This window comes from Cetorhinus maximus, chromosome 19 (genome assembly GCF_964194155.1).
Source record: "Cetorhinus maximus chromosome 19, sCetMax3.hap1.1, whole genome shotgun sequence".
Classification (NCBI taxonomy): domain Eukaryota; kingdom Metazoa; phylum Chordata; class Chondrichthyes; order Lamniformes; family Cetorhinidae; genus Cetorhinus; species Cetorhinus maximus.
In genome coordinates this window covers 53446920-53459034 of record NC_135897.1, presented here as the reverse complement: position 1 = coordinate 53459034, position 12115 = coordinate 53446920, and positions in this window count along the sequence as shown.

The window sequence follows — 12115 nt, the reverse complement described above, 5'->3', positions numbered from 1 at the left end:
ACAGGAAGGGATCCCACTTCATGAACGTGCAGATATTGTGTGACCACAGGATGCAGATTCTGCAAGTCTGTGCAAGGCACCCTGGCAGCTCCCATGATGCTTACATCCTGAGACACTCACAGGTGCCGAGGCTCTTCAGGGCTCCAGCCCAACTGAATGGATGGCTGCTGGGTGACAAGGGCTGTCTGTTGAAAAGGAGGCTCATGATGCCTCTCCGCCACCCAAGAACAGAGGCAGAGCAGCAACTGGAGCCACGCCTCCACAAGGGCTGTGGTGGAGAGAACCATTGGTCTTCTCAAGATGCGCTTCTGACGCCTGGACCATTCAGGGGGCGCACTCCAGTACCCCCCAGATCGTGTGTCGCTGATAGTGGTTGCATGTTGTGCTGTCCACAGTCTGGCGCTGGAAAGGGGGGAACCCACTGGAGGATAAGGATCTTGACACAGCTCCACAAGCCACAGAGGATGAATCCAGTAGTGAGTCAGAAGAAGAGCATGGTAAGGAGAACGTTGAGGGTATGGAGGCAGACCTTGGTAACCTCCAGGGAGGCAGGGACACCAGGGACGCTTTGATCCAACGCTCCTTCAGCTCGGCTGCCAAATAAGAACTACCACCTCATGCCACGGCTGCCACCACCATCTTGGATCGTACAAATGACCCTTTCCATTGCCCCCAAGATACACTCAGTGCCTGTACATAAAGTTTCAAGCCACCCACATCCAGCATTACACAATGGCCTACCCTGCACCTACAAAACAAAGGAAGCATACTCAGGCCAATGACACAAAAGCAAATGTAATTTAATGTTGGAACTCACATAGTCTTGAATGGAAAAAAACCAATGGTGGTAGTCACATCATAAAAAAAAGTTTTTAAAAATGGGAGAACAAAAGATCACCGGTCCCTCTTGTGCTTAAGGTGCTTTAAACTTATGTTAACAGGTGCTACATCTAGGTGCTCCCCCCTCGCTGGCACCGGCATTGTTGACAGCCTGCTGACTCTGCTGCCTTGTTGGCCTTGATGACCTTGGTGGTCATCCTTTGGCCTGTCGAGCCTGTGCTGGCCCCAACTGGGAGGGAGCAGCCAGTGCCACAGCTGGCATCTCCCCAGTCACTGCAGCCTCATCAGATGCCATGGTCACTGGCAGAGAGGTGGAGGAGCTGCTGCCATCATCCAGAGCGTCCTGAGAGGAGCCCGCAGAGACGACAGGCAGCTCATGCACCAACGTGAGGTCGCTCTGGACTTCCCTGCTTGCCATTGATGGATGGGCATCTAGCTGGGATACTGAGTGCCTCATCCACCTCCCACACAGACACTAACCACCCAAGGTCAGTGCCTGTGTGAGGGCTTGCAGGTCCAAGCACAACCCCAGGTACCCCGATTCTGTTCCTGGAGCAGCTTCTCCATGAGAGTTGCCAATCTCTCCATGGAGGAGGCAGTGCGCTCGGCCATGAAGGTCAATGCAGTGCTCACACTCCGCAGGGACTCCTCCACAACAGAGACTATGGCACGCATATCCTCATGGACCTTCTCCAGATCCTCCTGTGCATCCCACTGGACATCCAGCATCTGCTGACCAATGGACAACTCCAGAGTCCTGTCATCAGCCTTCAACTGAGCATTGTCCTGGTTGTCAGCAGTCCTCTGACTGCCGACGCCCTGGGCACTCTCTGCCTCTGCCTGCACCTCAAGCGAGTGAGAAGTGCCCTCACCAATGTGCACCGAAATACTAGCCGCTGCACTAATACCCACCAAGGTGCTGGTATCTGTGCTGGTGCCTGGTTCAAAGAGTGGGTGTGACACAGGTGCTTCTGGAGCATGATGGTCCTCCGGTGTCAGGGGTCGCTCCTGGAGGTCCCGCACTTGACTGCTTGGTGGCAAATCTAAGGGAGAAGAAGGCCATGTAATTAGTTTAAGACATCACACTGTCACCATGCATGCCAGGCACCCTGGTGAGACAATGGAGATCTGCATGATGGTGCCATCATCTTTCAATGATCAATGAGGAATCTAGTTTGAAGGCTCCCATCAATGATGAGACTGCACAAGATTGTTTGCAGCATCTGAAACTCTCACCTCAGTGCACTGCACTCTTACCTTTGTCTGTCACCCCAGCCTCACTGCGGCCGGTCGATTGAGGTGCATGGAGCCTCTCGAGCTCCAAGGCCTCCTGCCCATATCTGGAGAGGATGAGGAGGTGTGGGAATCCTCCGCCAGCCCACGACCTCCCAGTATTGCGATGGGATGCCTTCTCCTGAAAGAACAGAGGAGCATTGATTAGTCCACACTCTATCTGCAGCGCCATTGCAGCCTGGCCAACCCCACTTGAGGAACACCTTGCAGGACAGATCCGAGTCGTGGCCCTTGAGGCGCAAGACACTCAGTCAAAGCAGCCAGCGCTCAGCCCCTTGGCCAGCTCCGGCGTGATTGACAGTTGGCACTCAGACTCTAACACCCCTGAGCTCCCCGGTGGGGGGATGGCCAGCCCAAAATAATTCAACACACTGACCCATGCCAACAAGGTGCTCACCCTTCCTGAGTGCAGTAGGTCATTGGCGTGTTTCCGGCACTGTACCCAGGTGCGCCACACCACGTCGTGGCTGCTTACCCGGGCGGCCACCTCCACCTATGCCCTCTTGGTGAGGTGCGGTGGCCTCCTCCACCCATCTCTGGGGACAAGGGTGTCCCTTCTGGCAGCCATCTCCTCCAGGAGGGCAGCGAGGCACTTGTCGGAAAAACAGGGGGCCGAGTGCCCCGATGACTTCACCTCCCGCCTAGTGTATACATCCTCATTTGCAGCCAAGTCGCTGCTGCAACTCCGACGCGGGCAGCCTCCCTGGGGTTGCCTGCGCTGTTTTTGAACCGGCCGCTGGGTCACCATTGGACCCGGTGACCAACAGGCCCCCACCCCCACCCGACCGTTCTCGGACGTTCTGCAGCCAGCATTCACGTTGGGCGGGCCTTAATTGGCCCACCAGCGTGAAATCGCAGTCGTGGCCCAATCACGGGCAGCTTCCCGACCACTCCCGCTCACCCCACTGTTACCGACCAACGAGGGCAAAATTCTGCCCAATGTATATTTTATCTCATCTGAATTGTTTCTATTTCAGGAAAACAATCAAGTCAGAGGGAGTGCAGCTGCAATAAGCTTCAAGGGAGTAAGGCAAGGCTGGATGGCATCTACTTTAATGCCAGGAGTATTACAGGTAAAACAGATGAGTTGAGGATGAGGATTGACATGTGGAATTGTGATAGAGTAGCCATCAGTGAGACGTGGTTGAGGGAAGGGCAGGATTTGCAGCTCAACATTCCGGGATATAGAATCTTCAGGCGGGACGGGAGGGGGTAAAAGAGGAGGAGGCATTGCATTATTAGTTAAGGAGTCCGTTACTTCAGTAAGGAGAGATGATATCTTGGAGGGGGCATCGAATGAAGCTTTGTGGGTAGAGCTTAGGAATAAAAAAGGGGCAACCACATTATTAGGTGTTAATTATAGACCCCCAGATAGTCAGCGGGAAATTGAGGAGCAAATATGTGCACAATTTGTGGAGGTGTGTAAAAACAATAACAATAGGGTAATTATATCAGGTGATTTCAACTTTCCCAACATTAATTGGGATAGACATAGTGTTAAGGGCTTGGATGGAGTGGATTTCTTGAAATGTGTACAGGAGAACTTTTTAGGTCAATATGTAGAGGGTCCAACAAGGGACGGCGCAGTGCTGGACCTAATTCTGGGGAATGAAGGCAGACAGGTGGCTGAGGTGGTGGTGGGCGAGCATTTTAGTAATAGCGGCCACAACATGGTACAGTTTAAGTTTGTTATAGACAAAGAAATCGACAAGTTGCAAAAAAATGTTTTGGATTGGGGCAGAGTGGATTTTAGTAAAATAAGGCAGGATCTGGCCAAGGTAGACTGGGAACAGCTACTTGTGGGGAAATCTACAGAGGAACAGTGGGGGGTGTTCAAAAAGGAAATGGGGAGGGTACAGGCTCAACATGTTCCCTCTAGGGTGATAGGTAGGAGTAACAAGCCCAGAGAACCATGGATGACCAGTGATATTCAGATTACAATGAGAAGGAAAAGAGAGGCTTTTAGCAGGTACAAGGGAAGCAAATCAGCAGAGGCATTAGTGGAGTACAGACAGTGCAGGGTGGAGCTTAAGAAAGCAATTAGGAGAGCAAAGAGGGGATATGAGAAAGCTCTGGCTGGTAAAAGTAGGGAAAATCCCAAGATATTCTATAAGTATATCAATGGGAAGAGGATAACCAGGGAAAGAGTAGGGCCCATAAGGGACCAAGGGGGCAATCACTCTGGCTCTCTGGCTCTGGGGAGCCAGAGGCCATCGCTAGAGTGTTGAATGAATACTTCACATCCATCTTCACCCAAGAGAAAGAGGGTGAAGGTATCGAACTCGGGGAGAAAGACTGCGAGGCTCTTAAGCAAATTGATATAGGGAGTGACAAGGTATTGGAGGTGTTGGCAGGCTTAAAAGTGGACAAATCTTCAGGTCCAGATGATTTGTGTCCCAGACTGCTGAGGGAGGCAAGGGAGGAGATCGCAGGGGCTCTAACCCAAATTTTTAATTCCTCTCCGGCCATGGGGGAGGTGCCAGAGGACTGGAGAACAGCTAATGTGGTTCCGCTATTTAAGAAGGGTTGTAGAGATAAGCCAGGGAACTACAGGCCAGTGAGTCTCACGTCAGTGGTAGGGAAATTATTGGAGAAATTTCTGAAGGAGAGTATCTATCTCCACTTGGAGAGGCAACGTTTGATTAGGCATAGTCAGCATAGCTTTGTCAGAGGGAGGTCATGCCTAACAAATTTGAGTGAATTTTTTGAGGAGGTGACCAGGTGTGTAGATGAGGGTAGTGCAGTTGATGTAATTTATATGGATTTCAGCAAAGCCTTTGACTAGGTCCCACATGGGAGACTTATAAAGAAGGCAAAGGCACATGGGATACAGGGTAATTTGATAAGGTGGATTCAAAATTGGCTTAGTTGTAGGAGGCAGAGGGTGATGATAGAAGGATGCTTTAGTGATTGGAAGCCAGTGTCCAGTGGCGTACCACAGGGATCTGTATTGGGTCCCCTATTATTTGTCATTTATATAAACGACATAGATGACTATGTGGGGGGTAGGATTAGTAAGTTTGCGGATGACACAAAGATTGGCCGGGTGGTTAACAGTGAGGTTGAGTATCTTGGGCTACAGGAAGATATAGATGGGATGGTTAAATGGGCAGATAAGTGGCAGATGGAATTTAACCCTGAAAAGCGTGAGGTGATACACTTTGGAAGGAGTAATTTGATAAGTATTCAATGTACGGCATGACACGAGGAAATTCTGAGGAACAAAGGGACCTTGGCGTGTGTGTCCATAGATCTCTGAAGGCGGAGGGGCATGTTAGTGGGGTGGTGAAAAAGGCATATGGGACACTTGCCTTTATCAATCGAGGCATAGATTACAAAGGTAGGGAGGTCATGTTGGAGTTGTATAGAACCTTGGTGAGGCCACAGCTGGAGTACCGTGTGCAGTTCTGGTCACCACATTATAGGAAGGATGTGATTGCACTGGAGGGGGTGCAGAGGAGATTCACCAGGATGTTGCCTGGTATGAAACATTTAAGTTATGAAGAGAGGTTGGATAGACTTGGGTTGTTTTCGTTGGAGCAGAGAAGACTGAGGGGCGACCTGATCGAGGTGTACAAGATTATGAGGGGCATGAACAGGGTGGATAGGGAGCAGCTGTTCCCCTTAATTGAAGGGTCAGTCACAAGGGGGCGTAAGTTCAAGGTGAGGGGCAGGAGGATTAGGGGGGATGTGAGGAAATACTTTTTTACCCAGAGGGTGGTGACGGTCTGGAATGCACTGCCTGGCAGGGTGGTGGAGGTGGGTTGCCTCACATCCTTTAAAAAGTACCTGGATGAGCACTTGGCACATCATAACATTCAAGGCTATGGGCCAAGTGCTGGTAAATGGGATTAGGTAGGTAGGTCAGGTATTTCTCACGTGTCGGTGCACTCGATGGGCCGAAAGGCCTCTTCTGCCCTGTGATTCTGTGATTATGCTTTTAGCATTTAATGGAGGAACAAGAACACAACAAATAGGAGCAGAAGTAGACCATATAGCCCATCAAACCTGCTCCACTTATCAATACGATCATCTTGGGCTTCAACTCCATTTTGCTGCCTGCTCCCCACATCCCTTGATTCTCTGAGAGATTAAAACTCTGCTTATCCCAGCCTTTAATATATTCAACGATGGAAAACCCACAACCCTCTGGGTAGAGAATTAAGATTCACAACCCTTTGAGTGAAGTAATTTCTCCTCATCTCAGCCCTTGATGATCAGCCCCTTATCCTAAGAATGTGTCCCCATGTATTAGATTCCCCTGCCAATAGAAACAATCTCTCAGCATCTACCCTGTAAGTCCCTTCAGAATCTAGAATGGTTCAATAAGATCGCCACATTCTTCTAAGCTCCAGGAAATATAGGCCCAATTTATTCAGCCTCTCATCAGACTTCTCATCCCAGGGACTAATTTAGTGAACCTTTGTTGTACTGCCTCCAATGAGAGGGAAAAACATACTTGACCTCATCCTCACCAACCAGCCTGCTGCAGATGCATCTGTCCGTGACAGTTTCAGTATAAGAGACCACCACACATTCGTTGTGGAAACTAAGTCCCACTTTCACATTGAGGATACCCTCCATCGTGTTTTGTGGCACTACCACCGTGCTAAATTGGATCGAACAGAACAAGCAACTCAAGATTGGGCATCCATGAGGCGCTGTGGGCAATCAACAACAGCAGAATTATACTCGAGTACAATCTGTAACCTCTTGGCCTGGCATATCCCCCACTCTACCATTAACATCAAGGCAGGGGATCAACCCTGGTTCAATGGAGAGTGTAGGAGACCATGCCAGGAGCAGCACCAGGCATGCCTAAAAATTAGGTATTGACTCTCAATGATGGAGGAGCCCAGCACATCAGTGCAAAACATAAGGCTGAAGCATTTGCTACAATCTTCAGCCAGAAGTGCCAAGTGGATGATCCATCTCGGCCTCCTCTGGAGGTCCCCTGTATCATAGATGCCAGTCTTCAGCCAATTCGATTCACTCTACGTGAAATCAAGAAACGGCTAAAGGTACTGGATACTGCAAAGGCCACGGGCCCTGACAATATTCCGGCAACAGTACTGAAGACTTGCGCTCCAGAACTTGCTGCGCCCCTAGCCAAGCTGTTTCAGTACAGCTACTACACTAGCATCTACCGAGCTATGTGGAAAGTTGCCCAGGTGTGTCCTGTACATAAAAAGCAGGACAAATCCAACCAGGCTAATTACTGCCCCATCAATCTACTCTCGATCTTCAGTAAAGTCATGGAAGGGATCATCAACAGTGTTAACAAGCAGCACTTGCTTAGCAATAACCTGCTCAGTGACGCCCAGTTTGGGTTCTGCCAGGGCCACTCAGCTCCTGACCTCATTACAGCCTTCCTGCCTCATTAATTGTGCAGCCACAGAAAACATGCCATCTCGTTGGCAGGCAGCCTCTGAATTACCCACCACACCGTTACCTCACCGTTTTCTCACTCTGGGTGACATATCCAAACTGCAGCCGCGCACACAGTTCTCAATGCTTGCACCCCAGGACTGTTTCAGTGAAGACATGGCCCTGAAAACTAAGAAGAATTCAATGACCGTCACCGGATTGCCTTTTGAAAAACCGGTGTGATGTCCTCCACCCCCGCTCTGGCCGCAGGGGGCCCATCAGTCTCACCGCTCCAGCTTGGGATGTGGTGGCAGTGGTGGTCAGTGCCAATGCCGCACAGAAGAGGTTGGCCATCCAATGCAGAAAGAGGATGATTGATCTCATCTGTGCCGCCAGGATAAAGCAAACGTCTCGTCACTCTAAGCTCACACACTCACAAGGCCATCACACATTCACTGGCATCTCACTCACTGCCAGCTCAAGGGACATCACCACTCACTCTCTCTCACACACACCCTCACATTTCCATCTGGCCTCACCTCATCTGGAGACTGCCTCCTCAGCCCTAAACATCTTGAGGCCACTTGCACAGATCAACATGTGCCCCCCTTCCTCAGTACAGCCCTCACCCTGCAGCCTCTTCCCTTGCCTGAAACCACTTCTCCCCCTTCTCCAAACAAGCCCTAGCCCTGCAGCCACTGAAAAGCCACCCCTGCTTTACGGCTGGTCTGGTAGGTAGAAACCTGCCCGTGAACCCTCCTAAAAGTGATGTAGTGCTGCCTTCGAGATCTCCGGATGACCGCAAGTGTTGCCCAAAGCAAGGTGGGCAAACTAACCTCAAAGTCCCAAGCGAAGTGCAGCTCGCCAGGTGCACGTTGCTTACGTACAGTTGTGAAACACGTTGGCATGCAACCATGCCGATGTGCCCAAATGATCCAGCGTGGGCAGGTGATTCCGGTCAGCAGGGCTTATAATGAAATACTAAAGCATTGAAATTAGGTTCCCAATGTGTGGCGCCAGGAAACGCGGCCTGCCATTGACGGGTGGAGCAGACGATCGCAAACTGGTTTTACAACAACGTGAAACCGATTTTTGAGATCTCCGGATACTTTCCACTCCCGCCCGCTGTGACAGCTGCTGCAAACGGGACCGGATGATTCTGTCAAGAGACTAGTGGTCAATGGATGTTTTTTTGTGCTGGAGGAAGGTTTGTAGAGGAGTTCCTCAGGGGTCAGTATTGGGACCCTTGCTTTAACTGATATATGTTAATGACCTAGACCTTGGTGCACAGGGCACAATTTCAAAGTTTGAAGACAATACTAAACTTGGAAGCATTGTGAACTGTGAGGAGGATTATGTAGAATTTCAAAGGGACATAGACAAGTTGGTGGAATGGGTGGACAGCTGGCAAATGAAGTTCAATGCAGAGAAGTGTGAAGTGATTCATTTTGGTAGGAAGAACATGGAGAGACAATATAAAATAAAGGGTACAACTTTAAAGGGGGAGCAGGAGCACAGGGACCTGGGTGTATACATACATAATTCATTGAAGGTGACAGGACTGGTTGAGAGATCAGTTAATAAGGCATACAGTATCCTAAGCTTTATTAACAGAGGCATGGAGTACGAGAAAAAGCAGGTTATGTTGAATTTGTGTAAGTCACTAGTTCGGCCTCAGCTAGAATAGTGCATCGAGTTCTGGGTGCCGTACTTTAGAAAGAATGTGAAGGCATTAGGGAGAGTGAAGAAAAGATTCACGAGAATGGTTCCAGGAATGAGGACCCTCAGTTATTTAGATAGACTGGGAAAGTTAGGGCTGTTTTTCTGAGAGAATGCTGAGAGGAGATTTGATAGAGGTAATCAAAATCATGAGGCCTCTGGACAGAGTAGATAGGGAGAAACTGTTCCCACTCATGAAAGTGTCGAGAATGAGAGGGCACAAACTTAAAGTAATTAGTAAAAGAAGCAAAAGTGATATGAAGAGAAACATTTTTACGCAGTGAGTGGTTACGGTTTGGGATGCACTGCCTGAGATTGCTGTGGAGGCATGGTCAAGTGAAGCATTCAGAAGGGAATTAGCCTTTTATCTGAAAAGGAAGAATGTGCAGGGTTTCGGGGAGAAGGCAGGGAATGGTATTAGGCGAGTTATTCATTCAGGGAGCCGGTGCAGACACGATGGGCCAAATGGCCTCCTTCTGCGCTGTAACAGTTCTTGATTCTCTGTGATCCTGTGGCCATCACTTCTCCCTCATGACTCCATGCCCAGATTAGCAGCTCTCACCTCAGCTGGTATGGTTGCCCATCTGAGTGCTGGGAGCCTCCCATTGGTCCTCCAGCATCAGGAACCCGCCCATTGTCCCTGATTGGATGGCACACCCATTCCCTGGCCTTGAATTGTCCAGAGCATTAAAGATTGTGCTGGACTAAAATTCTGCCTCATATGTCTTTTTAACAGCCTTTTCGACTTGGCCTACCACCTTCCAACATATACGTATGACCAGGTCTCCCTGTTCCTGCACTCTCTTTAAAACATTTGTTTATCTGGCATCTTCTCACTCTTTCTACTAAAATACCTCACTTCACACTTCTCTTCATTCAATTGCATTTGCCATGTGTCTGCCCATTGCATCTATGTCCTCCTTAAGTCTTTTTTGTTTCATTTCTTAATTTTGTATCATCTATAATCTTTGAAATTGTGCCCTATATACCAAGTCTAGATTGTTAATATATATCAAAAAGAGCAGTAATCCTAATACCAATCCCTGAGAAAACTACTATATAGTTTTCTCCAGTCTGAAAAACTTCATCATTACTCTGTGCTTTCTGTTCTCGAACCAATTTTGTATCCATGTTGCTAACAAGTCTATTGTATGGTAATTTATTAAATAACATCATCTGTAAAGTACTACCCATAACCCTCTCTGTTACTTCATCAAATAACAAGCATGTTAGTTAAACATGATTTTCCTTTAACAAATCCACACTGACATTTGTTTATTAGCTCATATTTTTCCAAAACCCAATTAATTTTGTCCCAGACCTATATTCCCTGAATACCTTGCAGCGAGGAATATTAAGCTCCCAATCCTTCCCTCTTTACACCAGTTCTCTGTTATTACAATTATATCATAGTCCTGTGTGACAATTTGTGCCTGCAGCTCACCAGCCTTATTTACCACACCCCATGCAGGTGCGCTCAAACCCATCTAAAACTGCCTCGCATTTTCCCCATGTCTAACCCCTCCTATTTATGAATATTCTTTACTCTAGTGTATTTTGTCTCTCCCAGTCCTGTGCAACTTATTTATTTTCTCTAAATATTTCATCCTGGTATCCATCCCCCTGTCAAATGAATTTAAACCCTCCCCCACAGTATGAGTTAACTTGCCACAAGGACACTGGTCCCAGCTCTGTTGAGTCCATCTTGAACAAATCCCTCTTGTCCCAGAACTGGTTGCAATTATCCAGGAATCTGAAGCCTTCCATCCTGCACCATTTCCCAGCCATGTGGTAATTTGTTTTATCCTACTATTCCTATAATCACTAGCATCCAGACATTACTATCTTTGAGTTCCTGCTTTTTAACTTCCTCCCTAGCTCCTGAAACTCTGACTGCAGGAACTCAACCCTTTATCTTCCTAATGGAAAGAATCCAATCCATTGCCTACTACAGTTTGGAATTCTATAATATGCAGTAGCTGGGATTCATTTCAATAGCAATGGTACTCAGGTCAGAGTTGTGCTAAGTGTAGAAGGAAGAGTATAAGTAGGAGTAATAAAGACTAAAGTGAAGCCATAAAATGGATAGCAATGACAGAGGTAAGTGTGGAAATCATAGAATCAGAATCTCAAACCCCAAAAAAGAGTGTGCTTGGGTAGGTCATAAAAATGTGAAAAAGGTGGGTGGGAAGAATGACCAACCCACTCCCAGGAGAGGGTTTGGTCATTCAAATATTTTAATGAGGCTGCATACCTAAGAATTTTTTCAAGCTTACGTTTAAGAATGTATTTCAAGTTTAACACTGGCCAGCACTGCTTGTGGGCCAAGAGGGGCAGGAATGCTTTCCCCAGTCTGCCAAGAAAATCTATTAGCCTTCCCAGTTATCAACTCCCCCCACCGTAATCGCTGAGACACCCCCACAATTATTGAATGTCCCCCAATCCTCCCTTATCACTGACTCTGCCTGACACTCCTCCTTGACATCTCTCTCTTCGATCTCTCTCCAACCCCATTCTGATCTTTTCCCCAACCCCTTCTCTCCACCATATCTCTCCTCAAATGTCCCTCCAGACTTGGCACTTCATCTCTCCCACTGATTTCTTTCCAGCCACCCCATCTTGCATTCAAATCTCTCTGCTCTCCCCCCCCTGCCCAATTTCTAATTTCTCTCGATCACTCATGGTCAACTTTGGCTCTCCAATTGTGCTGTATCCACTCACACCCCCACTCCCTCCGCCCCCTACACACGATCTCTCCCATGAGCAATTTGAAACATCCTGGGCTGCGGACAATTCTTCAGCTTTCCTTGCCAGACAGGAAGCCAAGCCTGTCAACCAGTGAACCTGTTAAAAAGAAGTACGTACACACCTTGGAGATAAAAACCTATGACATTCC